The following is a 21,192-nucleotide window of genomic DNA, read 5'->3' on the forward strand; positions in this document are numbered from 1 at the left end:
AAAGGCGGTATTATCTGGGGGAAGTAGTTAACTATGTAGGGCTAAGCAATATAATCTACCTACTGGCAGTATCATCATCAGTTAAGAACTTTAAGATTTTAGCTTCCTCCCCCTGGTGGCAGTGTCTGGGGTGATAACTTTTTTAAAATATTCAGACAGCATCTTAAGGTTTATAGCTGCTATAGTCAATTATAGGTAAGTAATTTGGGGATAGAAGTAGATTTAAATGAAACAGAAGCAGATTTAAAAACTCTTCTAATGGAAGCACTTGCTTCCTATAGTTCTTTTTTTCTAAAATGCAGTTACAACCATTACATCGTTGTAAATTACATGCTGGGGTTATCTCAGTAGGTATCTGCCAAATGTAAAACTTACAGAGGGTCTTCAATGTAATAACGATGTTTTATCATTTTAATTACAAACTCTTTAAAAAAATCCCTAAAGTATACCAATTGGGGTGGTCTAAATTAACAGTATCTTGGTAGCCCAAGGGTAGCAAAAATAGATTGAACTACAAAATTTCATCATACTTATAGCAGCTGTCTTCCTGCCTCTAGGAAGCTAAGTATTTAACAAAGCAGACAGCTTGGCATTGGCATCTGATTAGCAGTGTGTGCATTGTCAGATAGAATGTGCTTGGCCCTTTTGTTCCAGGATTTGATTAGAAATCTGGAGAGCAGAGGCATCATGTAACTTTATTTTTAAAGCTTCTGAAAGGTAAATAAACTGTGATGCTTCCTCTGGTATTGTACCTGAAAGACCAATTGATGCTTTTCTAGTAATATGCTTTATCACATCCTAAAAAATTTAAATAAGGGATCTTTGGGGGGGAAAATACTTCAAAGATTGAAATAGGCCAATCTTAAAATCACTTTAAATATTGTACATACCAAAAATATTTTTGCAATAGAGTGCTTTGCATATTGAGTCTTGCACTAAACTACTGTTGTTGGGGAGGAAGAATGGTCATTTTATAGTGTAAATACAAGACTCTATTCCTAAATATATGAATAGTCTAAATGAAGATTTAGAATTTTTTTCTAAAACCACGTGAAAAGCTTACTGGAAAAATAACACTGTCTTATAAGAATTATATTATTTTGATGGAGGTACCCAAACATTAAACTATAAAAGGGTGACTCTCACTACCTTTTCCTCACAAATTTCTTTGAAAATTTATTACAAATGATTGTGCTTACTGGCAGAGTTCAAAATCAGTAGAGTCCATGCAAACAATCTACTTCAATGAGAAGTACATTCTTTTACTCTATCAAATCCATTGGAGGTAATCAGACTGGATGTTTTATTCAACAGGGCTGAAGAAAATTGTTCTACAATAGGTTAATTCAAAATGGCAGCATAGAAAATGCATCTGTCAGTGGGGATCAAATTACAGGGCAAGCTCCTCTCAATGCTTAGAAAAACAAGTCTGCAGTTCTACAGATTATGTGCCTGTGTGTGTTTAAAGGGGTGGGAAAGGAGCTAAATATCTGAGCTAACCTCCAATTAAAGTCAATCATAAAAACAGCCAATTTAATGAGTGCGGATTTCTTTGGGTAATTATAACACCAACCACTTTTTTCTCTTTTAAATCTGTAATTCTGCCTTCTTGTTATTGCTTGCTTTGTCATTAATCGCCTCAGGACCTTGATTTCCTAGCAACAGACTGCCACCAAACATTTGGCTCCTGTTCAACATTTTCTTTGTGAAAAATGGCACTGCTGTTGCCGCCTGGGCTGCTGCAGCTAGACTGGCTGTGTAAGTGCTCTAATAATGTATTCCACTGGAAAAAAAATCACATGATACAGGGTGCAATGACTGAGCTCAGTTAATTACTGAGCTGGGAAGTTTATCTACAATCTAAAAGCTGTGTTGGGGGAAAGGGGACTAAGGATTGAAAAGGTGTTCCTTCCATTATCAATAACTTGCAGGTAACAATATACAAAGAAACATTTTATTTTGGGGAGTACAAGTTTCTGTTTATTTAGGAAAGAGTACAAAAGGCCAATGTTCCCAAAATGTTGCTTGATGAAATTTTCCTCTACAAACAGCCCCAAACACACAAAAGATTCACAGAATAGTTTGCTAAAATTTTAAAAAGCAAAATAACCTATGTATCTTTTAGCTGTTTCTTTCCTACTTAAGGCAAAAATTATTTGTATATATAAATATGCTATGAGATAACAGAATGAGGTTTTCATTCACAACATGAACACCCAACACTAAGAATATAGAATTCAAAATGTTTTGATATATTGTGCACGTGAGTAAATATTTAATAATCTATAAAAGAAAAAATATGCTTATCACTATTTTTGAAATTATTTAAGTGGGACTGAAGCAGTCAGGGCTCGTGAATGGAAACCCAGTAATAAAATAGATATTTTGCTTTTTTTTTTAAGTAGATTTACTGAGATTCTCCATGCCTTAGAAATCCTACCACCTCCCAGAAATGATAGTTATGGAAATTAACATGGCATGTCAGATATGGTTCGCTGATGCCTTGCTTTAGTTCTCAGAAATAAGGCTTTATAACACTGGCATGTTTCAGGATTGCTGTCAGGATATGATAATTTAAAATACCCAAGAGTACACTAAGAATTATGGAAGCACCTGTGAAACTAATAAACCGGTGGACATATTGATTTTTACCAATGTGTCTACATACTATATAAAAAACTTCCTATAAAGTATTGTCCCAATTCAGTTCATCTGAGGATGTGAAAACACTACAGTTTACCTTAAAACATCATAATCACAACCCTGACAGACTGAAATAAAAATGAAATTAGGGAATATCTATAAAGGAAAACTAAGCCTTAAAAAGTCTTCAGCTATATTAATGTAGTTAAAATGTACAGTTTTTGAAAAAGACAACAAAGGAATTAAAGATATTTGAATGATTTTAAATAATTCTGCTTATTGCTGGCACTAAGTCTACAACATTTCACCTTGAGTCTGATTCCCCACTTTATTTTTATAAAAACAAATTCTCAGTTAATATAAGAAAGGAAATACATATTTACAATGAGAAAAGTTTTAGAAGTGGGCTCAAAACTTGCAAATGATTAAAAACTACCACAAGAAGCCTATCAATCTACCAGGAAAACATCAGTTGACTTTAGTAAGTAAAATATTTTTAAAATTTAATTTAGTTTATTGTAGTTTTCACATTAAAAAAGTTAAACTTACAGGAAGCAACATACCTGTGAAAAAAATATTATTGAGGATAAATAATAAAATATATAATGCTCATTTACTTTATTATACATGTACCTCTCTGGAAAAGATGAAATAAAACATTTTTGGTGGACTATTCTACATTTGGTATTTTATTTGATTTTTACTATTTCTGTAATACAAAATAATCTTAAATAATCTGGTTACTTATAGAATGAAGACAGAAACAAATACTTTGAGAGATGAATACAAAAAATGATTAGTTAGGACAGCAGAGCTGAAAAGAGTTGAGAGACTGGACAGAAATTAGATGTTTACAGTGAGGGTGTGATAAGGGAAAATGGGAAAGTTATGGAGAAAAGCATCCATGGACTTACTACAATTGAAAAAAAAAAAAAAAAAAAAAAACCTTGTGCCAGAAATCTGTATAGAGAACAAGATAAATAAATTTTTAAAAAGCAGCAATATATCTTTCAGAACGTCTTCAACTATTTAGGATTTACTAATATCCCTAATTAGTAAACCAGGACAATGTTAGTTAATATGAATGTGCTCTAGAAGTCTGGGGCTTCAAGAAACTATTTCCAAGGTGAAGAAAGAAAACACATGATAGATTTAAGAGGTTAGAGTCAAAAGATCCCTATTACATAGATGAGAAACCAATACTGGTCTGAAAATGGGTAACAGGAAATATGGGTTCATACAAGAACTTGCCTTCCTGCTAAGTACCAAAAAGGAAAAATGTTGTTCTCTCATTTTTTCGTCTTTTTTTTTTTTTTTTCTTTTTCGGGAGAACGGGGTCTCGCTATATTGCCCAGGCAGGTCTCGAACTCCTGGGCTCAAGCTATCCTCCCGGGCTCAAGCTATCCTCCCGCCTCTTGCCTCCCTGAGAGCTGGGATTACAGGCGTGAGCCACCGCGCCCGGCCTGTTCTCTCATTTTTTCATACCAATTTACCAAATGGTTTTTTTAAGCTTCACGTACCATGTCTCCACCCAAATCAGAACTACTATTTCAAAGAATTGACCCTCATGACCCTCAAACATGGTAGCATTACATATATATATGTGTGTAATATATGTGAGAGTGTGTGTGTATATATATAAATGTATGTGTATATATATATTTATATATATGAACAAAAGCTTAAAAGACTCTTTATAACACTTGCAATAAATAGGTAAGAGCAAGAGATCAAAGTAGACTTATTATGTCTTCCATTACATGCCAACAATAAAGACATAAATACATTATTTGTGTAATCAGGAACAATTGTATTGTTTGTAGTCATAATAACTAGATATCATTGAAATTATTATGAGAGATGTGGATATAAGATTAAATCCAGGGGGTATGGAGCATTACTGCTGATGGGTATAACGTTTCCTTTTGTGGTGATGTGAATGTTCTAAAATTAGATTACAGTGATGGTAGCAGAACTCTGTAAATACACTAACAGCCACTGAATGATATTTTTTAAGTGGGTGAACTCAATGGTTCATAAATACCTCAGTAAAAGCTGTTAAGAAAGATTAAATTCAACTTTATCTGAAAAGATAGCAACAACAGAACATGTGGGGTAAATCATATTAAACTATAAAGATTCTATAATATGTTCAGTAAATATGTTGGAAGACAGATACGCTTCTGTAGACACTTGATTGTTTATGTCCAGTTTACATACAATTTCAAAGATATGACAACTAGCACATAAAAATGTACACTGCCATCCGAATGTTTATAAGTTTTTCCTCTCTTAAACATGTTTATTAAAGAGATTTAGTAAACATTTCATTTTCTCAAGCAACTGCTGATTGGTCTAAAATACATAAACAGAAGTGAAAATATTTCAGTAGATGATTTGTTAATTCATTTGGGGCTCTGCATAAGTGCCTACTGTCTTAACAACTAAATGCTATACATATGCTTATTTTCTTACCATTCTGAGGCAATTAGCACATAGTGTGGTTTCCAATTTCACATAAAATTCCCAGACTTTGTTACAGTGCCACAAGTCCACAACACAAAATCTTCCAATCTTTATCTTTAGGGCTCTAAGCTCCCATAACCAATACTATCCCAATTCTTCTTAGTAAAAAGGTTAGTCAGTGTGATGAAAAATAACATTACTTAATATTCCCAAAGATTTCTTCTCTGTCTTGGTAGAGAGCTTTACTTTTGGTAGCTGCCAAAAATCAGACTTAAGAAAAATTACAAGAATAAAAGAGTACATTCTCCAATTTGGAGAAAGTCTTTCTGTATAAAAATCACAGTGATACTCTAAAAAAAAACTGGTATTAGAATTTTACTTATTGAAGAAAACAAATTCTAGAGAAATTAAAAATAAACACAAATAGGATCTCTATAATCACACTTTTCTTGCTTTTTTTTTGAGATGGAGTCTCACTCTGTCACCTAGGCAGGAGTGCAACTTCTGCCTCCCAGGTTCAAGCCATTCTCCTGCCTCAGCTTCTCAAGTAGCTGGGATTACAGGCATGCGCCACCACGTCTGGCTAATTTTTGTATTTTTAGTAGAGAGGGGGTTTCGCCATGTTGGCCAGGCTGGTCTAGAACTCCTTATCTCAAGTGATCTGCCCGCCTCGGCCTCCCAAAATGTTGGGATTACAGGCGTAAGCCACCACGCCCAGCCTATAATCACACTCTTGTTTGAAAATTTATCCAGCAAAAATCAAAGATTCTCCCTACTAAGGTGGAGGTAACAACAGTATATAATTTGTGTAACTCACTGAACATCAACAACATATGGAAAATGAAAAACATTAGAAACTGAACTCTAATACTAATGGTAAGAAATAGCATAATTAAGTCTGTTTTGGTATAAACATACCTTATTTTATTGCACTTCACAGATACCTTTTTTTATTTTTTATTTTTTTACAAATCAAAGGTATATGGCAAGCCTGCCTTGAGTATGGTGTCATTATTTTCCAACAGAATGTGCTCACTTGGATCTCTGTCATATTTTGGTAATTCTTTCAGTATTTCAAACTTTTATATCTTTTATAGTGATCACTGATCTATGATATTATTGTAATTGTTTTGGGATGCCACAAACCACACCCATAGAAGAAGGTGAACTTAACGGATAAATGTTGTGTTTTCACTGCTCTACCAGCTGGCCATTACCCCATCTCTCTACCTCTCCTAAGGCCTCCCTATTTCTTGAGACACAACAATAGTGACATTAGGCCAATTAATAATTCTACAATGATCTCTAAGTGTTCAAGTGAAAGGAGGAGTTGCATGTCTCTCACTTTAAGTCAAAAGCTAGAAATGATTGAGTTTAGTGAGGAAGGCATATCAAAAGGTGTGACAGGCTGAAAGCTTGACCTCTTACAACAAACAGGCAAGTTATCAATGCGAAGAAAAAGTTCTTAAAGAAAATTAAAAGTGCTACTCCAGTGAACGCATGAATGAGAGTGAAATAAGCTTATTGCTGACATGGAGAAAGTTTTAGTGGTCTGTATAGAACACCAAACCAGCACAGCATTCTCTTAAGTCAAAGCATAATCCCGAGCACAACCTTAACTCTTTTCAATTCTATTAAAGCTGAGAGGTGAGGATGCTGTGCAAGAAAAGTCTGAAGCTAAAAGAGGCTAATTTGTGAGGTTGAAAGAAAGAAGCAATCTCCATATCATAAAAGTGCAAGGTAAAATAGCAGGTGCTGATGAGTTACCCAGATCTTGCTAACATCATTGATGAAGGTGGCTGCACTGAACAACAGATTTTCAACATAGACAAAAGAGTCTTCTACCGGAAGAAGATGCCATCGAAGACTTTTACAGCTAAAAAGAAGTAAATGCTTGGCTTCGAAGCTTCAAAGGATAGGACGACTCTTTTTTTTTAGGGACTAATGCAGCTGGTGACTTTCAGTTGAAGTCAATGCTCATTTACCATTCTAAAAATCCTAGAGCCCTTAAGAGTTATGCTAAATCTGCTCTGCCTGTGTTCTATGAATGAAATAACAAAGCCTGGATGAATGCACACCTGTTTGAGTATGGTATGCTGAATTTTTTTTTTTTTTTTGAGACAGTTTCACTCTTGTCACTCAGGCTGGAGTGCAATGGCACGATCTTGGCTCACTGCAACCTCTGCCTCCAGGGTTCAGGCAATTCTCCTGCTTCAGCCTCCCAAGTAGCTAGGATTACAGGTGTGCACCACCATGCCCAGCTCATTTTTGTATTATTAGTAGAGATGGGGTTTCACCGTGTCAGCCAGGCTGGTCTCAAATTCCTGACCTCAGGTGATCTTCCTGCCTTGGCCTCCCAAAGTGCTGGGATTATAGGCATAAGCCACCGTGCCCGGCTGATATGCTGAATATTTTAAGCCCACTGTTGAGATCTACTGCTCAGAAAAAAAGATTCCCTTTAAAATATTACTGCTCATTAACAATGCATTTGGTAACTCAAGGGCTCTGATGAAGACGTACAAGGAGATGAATGTTGTTTTCATGGCTGCTAAAACAACATTCATTCTGAAGCCCATGGATCAATGAGTAATTTTGACTTTCAAATCTTATTTAAGTAATATATTTCATAAGGCTATAGCTGCCATAGTGACTCAACTGATGGGTTCAGGCAGACTAAATTGAAAACCTTCTGAAAATAATTCATCATTCTAGTCATCATTAAGAACATTCACGTGCTGGGCATGGTGACTCACACCTACAATCCCAGCAATTTGGGAGGCCGCAGTGGGAAGATCACTTAAGCCCAGGAGTTCGAGACCATTCTGGCCAATATGGTGAGACCTTGTTTCCACAAAAATAAAACAAATGATGAGGTGGGAGGATTGCTTGAGACTGCCTGGGAGGTTGAGACTGCAATGTGCAGTGATTGTGCCACTGCACTTCCCTGCCTGACTGACAGGAGTAAAACCCTGTTTTTAAAAAAAAGAACATTCATGATTCATGTGAGGTGGTCAAAATATTAACATTAATAGGAGTTTGGAAGAAGTGGATTCCAACACTCATGGATGACTTTGAGGGCTTCAAGACTTCAGTGGAAGAAGTCACTGCACATGTGATGGAAATAGCAAGAGAACTAGTATTAGAAGTGAAGCCTGAAGACAGGACTGAATTGCTGCAATCACATGATAAAACTTGAATGGATAAGAAATTGCTTCTTATAGATGAACACGGAGAGTGGTTTCTTGACATGGAATCTACTCCTGGTGAACACGCTATGAATGCTGTTGAAATGACAACGAAAAATTCAGAATACTGCATAAACACAATTGTTAAAGCAACAACAGGGTTAGGGAGGGCTGACTCCAATTTCAAAGAAGTTCTACTGTAGGTAAATGCTATCAAACAGCATTGTATGCTACAGAGAAATCTTTTATGAAAGAAGAGTCAATTGATGTTGCAAACTTCATTGTTGTCTTATTTTAAGAAATTGTCACAGCTACTCCAACCTTCAGAAGCCACCACCCTGAGCAGTCAGCAGCCATCAGCGCTGGTGCAAGATCCTCCAACAGCAAAAAGATTTTTACTCGCTAAAGACTCAGATGATCATTAGCAATTTTAGCAACAAAGTATTTTTAATTAAAGTATGTATATTTTTAAAGATGTGTAAACATAACTTTTATATAAATTCAGAAACCAAAATATTCATGTGACTTGCTTTATTGTGATATTTGCTTTATTGTTAAGCAAAGATGTCTTTGCTTAACTCAAATGTTAACACAGTTTGGGCTTTACTTGAAGTGACTCTCAAATAAAATTATTAAACATGAATGAAAAAGATTCATATGTGTTAAGTGTCAGGAATTTTACACCAACATGAAAAGCTCCAAATAGAACAAACAACTCTACAGATTTTTTTTTTCATTTTATTCTCTGTATTTATAAATGAAATAGTTAAGGACACCGGCAAGGACATTGTAAAATAAAGGCTTAAACATTCATAGTTAATCCCTAATGAAGTTAATGAAGCAGTCCAGAATAGGACAGTTAAAAATTTGAGGCAAAAATGCAGGAATAAAATCATATGGTGATCATATGGTGATCATCGATTTGACCAATATAATGGGAGTTCTAACACATACGAGTTCAAAACTGCACTTGGAACAATGATAAAAGGTGAGACACAGTTTAGCTATCCCACATCTCTAATAATCTCAGAAGAATATTATAAATTAATAAATTCCAAAAATACTTTGAACTCTAATGTTATATATAAAGAGCTGTGACATTATTTAATCAACTGTCATTCACAGACTAGCTTAAATTATTAAAAAAATCATTAGTTCACTTACTCTGCCAAAGTGTACTTATTGTAACATCACAGATTACAAAGGCTTGTTCCATGTTACAAAGGCTTGTTCCATAGTCCAATAAGGTTTAAAGCTATCAGTTTAAATAAGTTTTTGTTTGTTTGTTTGTTTGTTTTCAGACAGAGTCTCGCTGTGTCAGCCAGGCTGGAGTGTAGTGGCGCCATCTCGGCTCACCGCAACCTCTGCCTCCCGGTTTCGAGTGATTCTCCTGCCTCAGCCTCCCCAGCAGCTGGGACTAAGGCGTGCACCACCATGATTGGCTAATTTTTGTATTTTTAGTAGAGATGGTCTGGTCTCTACTAAAAATTTTGGCCAGGCTGGTCTCAAACTCTTGATCTTAGGTGATCCACCCACTTCAGCCTCCCGAAGGGCTGGAATTTCAGGCATGAGCCACTGTGCCTGGCCTAAATAAGTAATACTTACCTTTTTTAAAAAAAAATATTACTTCAATTTCTATTAGGTTACCATTACAAAACAACTTAATTCACTTTCACTGAAACTTTCTCAAATCTTTTCATGACAGAGCAAAGAATACTAGATGACACGTTCTAAATTCTGAGCATGAAATTTTGAGCAATCTTTTTAAATTTCTAGTTACGTTTTAGTGTAACCATATCTTTTGGTAAATACCGCCAAAAGATAACCAAATCCTAAAAAATAGAAATTATTTATTTAATTATAAATTCATTCTAACTTGTTAACTCAATGGACACAAACCACATTACTGACACGTAAAATTTCAAATACATGATTTCTTAGATGAGATTTCTTATAATTTATCACACTACCTCATTTTAAGGGCTTTATTGCTTTTAGATTGCTGATAAAGATATTTAATTGTAACTGAGCATAAATGAAAGTTTTACTAAGAAAAATTGTTACTCATGGCATAGGTATGAAAAACCTATAGGGCAAACAAAGCAGGAGATGTAAAACGTAAACATTTGGTAGTGATTCTTACTTGCCTTTAATATACATATACTTCTATTTCTTTGTAAGTATGAATTCTATTGCTTAAGGCCAAGGCTGTACATTTCTTCATACCATGTTTCTTCTACTGACCTATAATCATATTTCCCTTATTCCAGAAGCAAACATTAGTGACATTTGAAAACTCTGCCCTCACAAAAACCACATTCTCCAAAGTAGTAAAATTCTAGGCTGAAAACAGATGTTAAGTGGTCAAGACAGAGTTATAAATAAATGAAGAGAGGAAAAGAGAAGACCTGTAATAAGACGTAGGAACTGAAAAAATAATTTAAAAAAGAAAACAGGCATGAGTGCTGAAGGAAAACTCACCGCAAGTCTCATATTCTCACAAAATTATTGACAAGATATGACTTATTATTCTTTCACTTACAGTGTTTGATTTCTATTCCATGAAACAGGGTACAAATTTGGCTGACCTTGTTTATGCAGGGTAAGTCACAAGGTACTGAAAGTTTGTTAAAATCTATTTCTTAAATATTTTTTTAACACCTAAAGTTTAAAAATTTCCCCATAATAAACCTAAACTTGCAAGGTGATTAGTTCTTTACAGTGTTATTTCAAACTTGGAACCTTTTTTCCTATCATAAAGAGATGTTATTTGAAATAATGCATGGATTTCTAAACAAAATCCTACTGTACTCACAATGTAATCCAAACACTACGCAGAGGTGACTAAGAAATTACAAAAAATTACAATACTAGTAAATACACATAGATGAACAACTATATCTTAGCTGAGAGCTTTCACATTTATTTTTAAGTGATAAAATGGTATCTAGAACATTTTATAGAATCTAGAATAATATTTGAGGGAATTCTGACATTAAATCAACCTGAAGATGAATTTAAGATTACGAATGATAGTATAACAATATGAATTTGAACTGTGCGGGTCAACCTATATACATAGATTTTCTTCTGCCTCTGCGAACCTCTGAGACATGAAGGCCAACCCCTCCTTCTCTTCTTCTTCCCCTCCTCAGCCCATTCAACATGAAGATGACTAAGATAAAGACCTTTATGATGATCCATTTCCACTTAATAATAAATATATTTTCATTCCATATGATATTATAGCATTATTTTTTCTTTAGCTTAATTTATTGTAAGAATACAGAATATAATACATATACAAAATATGTGTTAATCAACTATTTACATTATCAGTAAGGCTTCCAATTACCCACTATTAGTAGTTAAGTTTTTGAGGAGGTAAAAGTTGTATGTGGATTTTCGAAGAGGTCAGTGCCCAGAACCCCCACATTGTTCAAGGGTCTACTGTACTTTCTCACCACAACTTGGAATTTCCACTTTTACTCTAATATTCCTCATAACACATTTATCAGTGATGGTTATGGTTATTTTCTGACACTCCAATAGGTCAAGTAAAGGAGAAACAATATTTGGGGACAAGAAAGTTAACTGGGAATGAAATCTACAGTTTAAAATGAATACATTGTTCAAGGAAAACTCAATACAGAATTTGCATAGAGATAAATCATAGTTATTACCAAATTCAAATTCAGGCTGGGGGCAGTGGCTCATGCCTGTAATCCCAGAACTTTGGGAGTCCAAGGCGGGTGGATCACTTGAGGTCAGGAGTTCAAGACCAGCCTGGCCAAAATGGTGAAACCTCATCTCAACTAAAAAAAAAAAAAAATACAAAACTCAGACAGGCGTGGTGGTAGGTGCCTGTAATCCCAGCTACTGGGTAGGCTGACACAGGAGAATCATTCAAACCCAGGAGATGGAGGTTGCAGTGAGCCGAGATTGTGTCACTGCACTCCAGCCTGGGCAACAGACCAAGACTCAAATTCAAACAAAAAAATTAGGCAATCTTGAAAAAAAAAGCGAGTTACCTGAAAAAGGGAAAAACCAAAATCAACCTAGAGATTTGCACTTCCAACCACTATGAAGGACCAGGGAGTAGATTTATATTCCCATCTTAAACAACTAACAATGAACAAAATATATGAAAACACAATTTTCAGGCACTGGATAATAATCAAAGAAGGGGCACAATAAGTGCTACAATTACTCAAACTTACACCTTGACTAGAGTTCCCAGGTTGCAGAGCAGGAAGGAAGAACCTAAATAGAGTCAAGTAGTTTCCATTCAGGGGGGCCAAGCTGGCTACCACATGCTGGGGCAGAGTACTGGAGAGGAGAGAGCTGCTTGGAGAAGAAAGAGGTGGAAAGTGAGAACTCGAGCTATGCAAGGGATTCCTTTGGAGTCTTCAGTACACACGTATGAGGAAACAACCCATACCCAGGTAATCAGGAAAAACCAATACCGAAGTAATCAGATTAAAAAAAGTGATAAATTAGTAGACATGGATATTAAAACAATTGTTATAACAACATTCCATGAGCACATGACAACATAAGCATACTATGTAGAGATATGGCATGAGTAAAAGAGGTCCAAATCAAAGTTCAAAAGATGAAAACTATAATGTCAGAGATAAAACGTCAACTGGATGAGATTAATGGCAGATTAAACATTGTAGACGAAACAATTAGTAAACTTCATAGTAATAGAAATTATTCAAGGCCGGACATGGCGGCTCATGCCTGCAATCCCAGCAATTTGGGAGGTCGAGACAGGCAGATCGCTTGAGTTCAGGAGTTTGAGACCAGCCTGAGCAACACAGCAAAACCTGTCTCTAGAAAAAATACAAAAACTAGGCCGGGCGCAGTGGCTCATGCTTGTAATCCCAGCACTTTGGGAGGCCGAGGCGGGCAGATCACGAGGTCAAGAGATCGAGACCACGGTGAAACCCCGTCTCTACTAAAAAAAAAAATACAAAAAATTAGCCGGGCGTGGTGGTGGGCACCTGTAGTCCCAGCTACTCGGAGAGGCTGAGGCAGGAGAATGGCGTGAACCCGGGAGGCGGAGCTTGCAGTGAGCCGAGATCGCGCCACTGCACTCCAGCCTGGGCGACAGAGCGAGACTCCGTCTCCAAAAAAAAAAAATAAAATAAAATACAAAAACTAGCCAGGCATGGTGATGCACTTCTGTAGTTCCAGCTACTTGGGAGGCTGAGGTGGGGGTTGCATTGACCCAATATTGTGCCACTGCACTCCAGCTTGGGCGACAGAACAAGAACTTGTCTGAAAAAAAAAAAAAAAAAAGAAAGAGGCCAGGCGCAGCGGCCCACGCCTGTAATCCCAGCACTTTGGGAGGCCGAGGCAAGAGGATCATGAGGTCAGGAGTTCAGGACCAGCCTAAACAATATGGTGAAAACCGATCTCCACTAAAAATACAAAAATTAGCCAGGTGTGGTGAGGCGTGCCTGTAGTCCCAGCTACTCAGGAGGCTGAGGCAGGAGAATCACTTGAACCCGGGAGGCGGGGGTTGCAGTGAGCCAAGATTGCACCACTGCACTCCAGTCTGGGTGACAGAGCAAGACTCTATCTCAAAAAATAAAAATAAAAATAAAAAAAGAAAAGACAAAATAGGGGAGAGAGTAATTATTCAAAATGAAGAACAGATAGAAAAACAAAAATATTGAAAACAGAATCACTGAGACATGGGTCAACTACAAGTGGCTTCTTCTTCTTCCTCTTATTATTATTATTATTTTAGTCGGAGTCCCAAAGGTAGATGGAGATGGAAAGAGAAAATTAATTGTAAAATAATTTCCAAAGTGAATTAAACTATAACAAACCCGAACCACACAAAATATAAAACTATGCCAAGGTACATCATAATAAAATTGCTTAAAATCAGTGATAAACATCTTAAAAGCAGATAGAGGAGGTTAAAAGACATATTAGGTAAGAAGGAACAATGATAAGAATGGCAGCAGGCTTCCTTTCAAAAACAATGGAAAGCAGAAGACAGCAGAGGAACAGAAACTAGATTTACTCCCTATCATGAAACAACAATAGCAAAACTAGACACAATGCAAGAAACAATGGTTTTTAATACACTGGACATCAAGAATAAAAAATACAGAACTCTGAGAGATGGGAAACAATGGAGGTCAGCCATATGACTACAGCAATTTATTGCAAGAGTTTCCAGAATATGGTATAAGGAGGAGAACTGTAGTAGATTCCAGTGAGTTGAGGAAATACTACTGAGAGTCTGGGAATTTCAGAGCAGTTAAGAACTGAAAGACCACAATATCAGAGAACAGAAATATTTACAGAGAAACCTGGAATTCTGTAGAGGGTCTTTTCTTAAGGTCAGTACCTGGGAAAGAAAGATCCGAAAGTATTAAGAGGAAAAAAATAATAGAGGGAACAGTACCTGAGGCACATATACATTTGGAAATAGTGGCTGTTTCCAAGACCTAGAGCAGAAAAACTCACCATTTTTCTCATCAAAGTCTCCAACATTTTTGGCACCAGGGACTAGTTTTGGCACCAGGGACAATTCTTCCACGGACAGGGGTAGGAGGCATGGTTTCAGGATGAAACTGTTGCACCTCAGATCATCAGGCATTAGTTAGATTCTCATAAGATGCATACAACCTAGATCCCTTGCTTGTGCAGTTCAAAATAGGATTTGCCCCCCTATAAGAATCCTCCGCTGATGTGACAGGAGGTGGAGCTCAGGTGGTAATGCTTGGTGGCCTGCTACTCACCTCCTGCTGTGTGGCCTGGTTCATAACAGGAACTGATACAATTGCAGTACCAGGTATTAGGGACCCCTTAGTGCTCTGTGCCACAGAGTACTAAGAAAAGTCTTGCCCCAGTAGTAAGAAATATTTAGCTTTATTTATTTGATGAGATTAATAACAGTTCAGGTATTACAGAAGAAAATGTTAGTGAAATGGAAGGCACAGAAAAGGAGGTATCCAAAATAAAACATAGAGAAAGAGACAAAATAAAAAAAGAGTGTCAGTGAGCTATGAGACAACTTCAAGTGGCCTAAAAGGGTCAGAAAACCAATTTGAAGATATATAATGGCTGCAAATATTCCAAACATAATAAAAACTAAAAACTCATAGCTCTAAGAAGTTAAACAAAACCCAAACACAAGAAACATGAAGAAGAATACACTAAGGCCCATCATAACTAAAATGATCAAAATGAGTAATTTTCTGTGTGTGTGTATTTTTTGTAGGGATGGGGTCTCACTATGTTGCCTAGGCTAATCTTGATCTCCAAGCCTCAAAAGCCATCCTCCCATCTTGACCTCCCAAAGCACTGGGATTACAGGTGTGAGCCACTGCACCTGGTCTCATATGGAAAATCTTAAAAGCAGCAAAATTTGGGGAACGGGGGATGTGAAATACTGAAGAAGAAAAGAATGTCAGATTTCTTATCAAGAACTATGCAAGTAAGATGGCAATGGGGTAACATTTTTCATGTACTAAAAAACTGTCAAACTAGAACTATATACCTGGCACAAATGTCTTTCAAAAATGAAGGTGAAATAAAGATGTTTTCAAACATACAAAAGCTGAAAGAATTTATTACCAACAGATCCAAATACAAGAGATGTTAAAGAATGCCCTTTAGGCAGAAGGAAAATGATACCAGATGGAAATCTAATTCTAACCAAAAGGAATAAACAGAACTAGAAATGATAAATACCTGAGTAAAAATATGATATTTTTCTTATTAAGTCTTTAAAAATACATATTTGACAATTTAAACAAAAATAGCAGCAAGGTTACAATGTTTATAATATATATGTAGAAGTAAAATGTATGTATTGTAAGTTGTGAGACATATATTAACAAAGCTGATAAAAACAAAAACAATTAGGCTGGGCGTGGTGGCTCATGCCTGTAATCCCAGCACTTTGGGAGGCCAAGGTGTGTGGATCACGAGGTCAGGAGATCGAGACCATCCTGGCTAACACAGTGAAACCCCGTCTCTACTAAAAATACAAAAAATTAGCCGGGCATGGTGGCAGGCAAGTGTAGTCCCAGCTACTCGGGAGGCTGAGGCAATGAGAATGGTGTGAACCCAGGAGGCGGAGGTTGCAGTGGGCAGAGACTGCGCCACTGCACTCCAGCCAGGATGACACAGCAAGACTCCATCTCAAAACAAAACAAAACAAAAAAAGGAAGAGGAACAGCTCCAGTCTACAGCTCCCAGCGTGAGTGATGCAGAAGACGGGTGATTTCTGCATTTCCAACTGAGGTACCGGGTTCATCTCACTGGGGCTTTGTCGGACAGTGGGTGCAGCCCATGGAGTTCGAGCCAAAGTGGGCAGGGCATCACTTCACCTGGGAAGTGCAAGGGGTTGGGGAATTCCCTTTCCTAGCCAAGGGAAACCATGACAGATGGTACCTGGAAAATCAGGACACTCTCACTCTAATACTGCGCTTTTCCAACAGCCTTAGAAAACAGCACACCAGGAGATTATATCCCATGCCTGGCTCGGAGGGTCCCACACCCATGGAACCTTGCTCACTGCTAGCACAGCAGTCGGAGATCAAACTGCAAGGCAGCAGCAAGGCTGGGGGAGGGGTGCCCGCCATTGCTGAGGCTTGAGTAGGTAAACAAAGTGGCCAGGAAGCTCGAACTAGGTGGAGCCCACCGCAGCTCAAGAAGGCCTGCCTGCCTCTGTAGACTCCATCTCTGGGGGCAGGGCATAGCTGAATAAAAGGCAGCAGAAACTTCTGTAGACTTAAATGTCGGTGTCTGACAGCTTTGGAGAAAGTAGTGGTTCTCCCAGAACGAAGTTTGAGATCTGAGAACGGACAGACTGCCTCCTCAAGTGGGTCCCTGATCCCTGAGTAGCCTAACTGGGAGACACCTCCCAGTAGGGGCCAACAGACACCTCATACAACCAGGTGCCCCTCTGAGACAAAGCTTCCAGAGGAAGGATCAGGCAGCAACATTTGCTGTTCTGCAATATTTGCTGTTGTGCAACCTCTGCTGGTGATAGCCAGGCAAACAGGGTCTGGAGTGGACCTCCAACAAACTCCAACAGACCTGCAGCTGAGGATCCTGACTGTTAGAAGGAAAAGTAACAAACAGAAAGGACATCCACACCAAAACCTTATCTGTAGGTCACCATCATCAAAGACCAAAGTAGATAAAACCACAAAGATGGGGAGAAACCAGAGCAGAAAAGCTGAAAATTCTAAAAATCAGAGCACCTCTTCTCCTCCAAAGGAACAGAACACAGCCAGCAACAGAACACAGCTGGATGGAGAATGACTTTGACAAGCTGACAGAAGAAGGCTTCAAAAGATGGGTAATAACAAACTTCTCCGAGCTAAAGGAGGATGTTTGAACCCATCCCAAAGACACTAAAAACCTTGAAAAAAGATGAGATGAATGGCTAACTAGAATAAACAGCATGGAGAAGACCTTAAATGACCTGATGGAGCTGAAAAACAAGGCACGAGAACTACGTGACACATGCACAAGCTTCAGTAGCTGATTTGATCAAGTGGAAGAAAGGGTATCAGTGATTGAAGGTCAAATGAATGAAATGAAGCAAGAAGAGTAGTTTAGAGAAAAAAAAGAGTAAAAAGAAATGAACAAAGCCTCCAAGAAATATGGGACTATGTGAAAAGACCAAATCTACATCTGATTGGTGTACCTGAAAGTGACAGGGAGAATGGAACCAAGTTGGAAAACACTCTGCAGGATATTATCCAGAACGTCCCCAACCTAGCAAGGCAGTCCAACATTCAGATTTGGGAAATACAGAGAATGCCACAAAGATACTCCTCGAGAAGAGCAACTCCAAGACACATAATTGTCAGATTCACCAAAGTTGAAATGAAGGAAAAAATGTTAAGGGCAGCCAGAGAGAAAGGTTGGGTTACTCACAAAGGGAAGCCCATCAGAATGACAGCAGATCTCTCTGCAGAAACTCTATAAGCCAGAAGAGAGTGGGGGGCCAATATTCAACATTCTTAAAGAATAGAATTTTCAACCCAGAAATTCATATCAAGACAAACTAAGCTTCATAAGTGAAGGAGAAATAAAATCCTTTACAGACAAGCAAATGCTGAGAGATTTTGTCACCACCAGGCCTGCCTTACAAGAGCTCCTGAAGGAAGCACTAAACATGGAAAGGAACAACCGGTACCAGCCACTGCAAAAACATGCTAAATTGTAAAGACCATTGATGCTAGGAAGAAACTGCATCAACTAACGAGCAAAATAACCAACTAACATCATAATGACAGGATCAAATTCACACATAACAATATTAACCTTAAATGTAAATGGGCTAAATGCCCCAATTAAAAGACACAGACTGGCAAATTGGATAGAGTCAAGACCCATCAGTGTGCTGTATTCAGGAGACCCATCTCACATGCAGAGACACACACACAGGCTCAAAATAAAGGGATGGAGGAAGATCTACCAAGCAAATGGAAAACAAAAAAAAAGCAGGGATTGCAATCCTAGTCTCTGATAAAACAGACTTTAAACCAACAAAGATCAAAAGAGACAAAGAAGGCCATTACATAATGGTAAAGGGATCAATACAACAAGAAGAGCTAACTATCCTAAATATATATGCACCCAATACAGGAGCACCCAGATTCATAAAGCAAGTCCTTAGAGACCTACTTGTTGCCCAAGCTGGACTCGATCTCCTGGCCAAAAGCAATCCACTGGCTTTGGCCTCCCAAAGCACTGGGACTACAGGCATAAACCACTATGCCAGGAAATATTATTTCTTCAGTGAGAAAAAAACAGATATATCCCAATCTGATTCTAAGGTGAAGAGAACCTGAGACTTATGTTTTCAAAAACATAATTACCTAGTCACCATAACCAGTAGTCCCTAATTACCTGCTAACAAAGAATCTGAGAAGTTGGTTTAAACAGGAAAAACTTAGTTTACGTGGCATAAAATGAGACATTTATTATGAAAGGTAAAAAATAAATTTTAAAAGATCTTGACACTGTATTTAAACCAAAAGAGGATGCTGGTGTATCCATATTCAATTTTAGCTTTTCAATCAGGAAGGTTTCCAGTGTGAACTTACTCAGTAAATTATATGGTAAAGAAAATGAAGGAGGTTTGGAATTTTCTTAATATTCATGAAACACTGCTAGTTTAGAGAACAGTGTGAAGAAGCAGAGCTGAGTATGTAGATCTGGTTTAGCTTATGTGATGCAGACAGATGTTTTAGTTACGGAAATTTGTTGAACAGATAAACTGAGTTGCTTCCTTAGATCAAAAACATTTTAGAATTAAAGAGCCCCCAGAACTTTAACTTCTTAAACCTCATTAGTTTATGATGATAATGTAATGAGACTGCTGACCTCATAGAATCAGAAAGTATGGGGCAGCCCACTTAATTTATGGTTTGACCATATGCTAAGAAAAAACTAGATTAGATTACACATCATTTCGGAATGATCTGAAATCAAAGGGAATTACAGATTTGCAAAACCTGCAGTGTCTTTGTGGAAATAACATTTTATTTCAAAAGGAAGTTTACAGATTTCAATGAATACGAATTATGCTCTTAGTTATTCACCATGTAAATATTTGTTGAATGTTCACTAACAATATACAGCATCCCAGATATCCAATATGAGTCTACTATTTTCAGAACTATTTTGGAATTAGCCAAGCTATGAGAAGAGTATAGATTTACCTGGCAACGTAAGAGATCATTCTTTTTATGAAACTGCTGAAACAGAAGCTACAAGCTAACACTTGTATCATAGATAACAACTGAAATCCATTTTGTTATTTCTTCTGGATGAATACACCACCCAAATCTCAAAAATAATCTCATTTGCCTTACTAATTTGACCAAAGCTGATCACTTTACACTGTAAAAGATTGCACATAAGTATAAATATTTAATACTACTATAAAACTCCATTCACCCAAATATGGCTAGATACAATATAGTGCATAAATGCTAAAACTATGAGTTGTCTGCAAGTTGAATCTATACTTTCATAAAAGTTCCATTCACCCAAAGTTGGCTAGATGTGTTATACTGTATAATCATTACAACTATGAGTTGTTTGCAAGTTAGCTCACAATTCAGGATTGAACAACTATATGTTGAAACACAGAAGACTGTAATTGTCAAGTTAAATATACTTTTTCATCAGAATACACTGTCTTATTTCATAGTCAACAAGTATATATAAATTATGCCAAACTCTAAACATGGTGCTTTTTGAAAATCAGACTTTCAAGTGTAAGATGGTTTGAAATAGTACATAAATCCCCTCTAAAGAATCACACTACAAGAAATATAGTATCAAGATTTGAAAAACGGAACGAACATGAGACCAATTTGAGAAATAAAATGAAATGGAAATAATAAAGGGGTAAAATATTTAATTCTTGAAATGTTTTTCTCACATACTGGCAGAAAAGATAGCATAACTTTCCATTATATAATCTTCTCAATGTAAGCATTTATTTGACAGTTATAAAGGGGTAGGATTTGGTATACAGAGGAATCAATAACCATGTTGTAAAGCCTAGAACAGTGCACACAAACATGCTGTAGGACACATTAACATTAGACTGAAAGAAATAATTATATTTTAAATAAACATATTCCTCCTAGTAGGATAATCAATTTTTTACGCATCTTACGAGCTATTTCACAGAGCTCAGGTAGTGAAATGGCAGCAGCTGTTATACCAAAACCACGTATTACATGCATACGAGATGCTTTTAATTTTTCATAGGTATCTACTTATTTGAGTAAAGCCACATTTAACACATATTAAATAAAAACAAGGTAATCATGGGGTGATTAATTCAGAAGAATTTTTAGTACAGTCCTATTTTAGAAATAAATTCTTA

The 21,192-nt window shown here is 37.0% G+C and overlaps 1 protein-coding gene across 6 annotated transcripts in view; it reads right to left on the reverse strand.

Moving 5' to 3' along the window:
* Positions 1-21,192, reverse strand: part of ADK (adenosine kinase) — a 599,984-nt gene that overhangs the window by 316,336 nt on the left and 262,456 nt on the right. The gene's annotated exons all lie outside the window — the stretch shown is intronic.

The sequence above is a fragment of the Symphalangus syndactylus genome, chromosome 4 (genome assembly GCF_028878055.3).
Source record: "Symphalangus syndactylus isolate Jambi chromosome 4, NHGRI_mSymSyn1-v2.1_pri, whole genome shotgun sequence".
NCBI lineage: Eukaryota > Metazoa > Chordata > Mammalia > Primates > Hylobatidae > Symphalangus > Symphalangus syndactylus.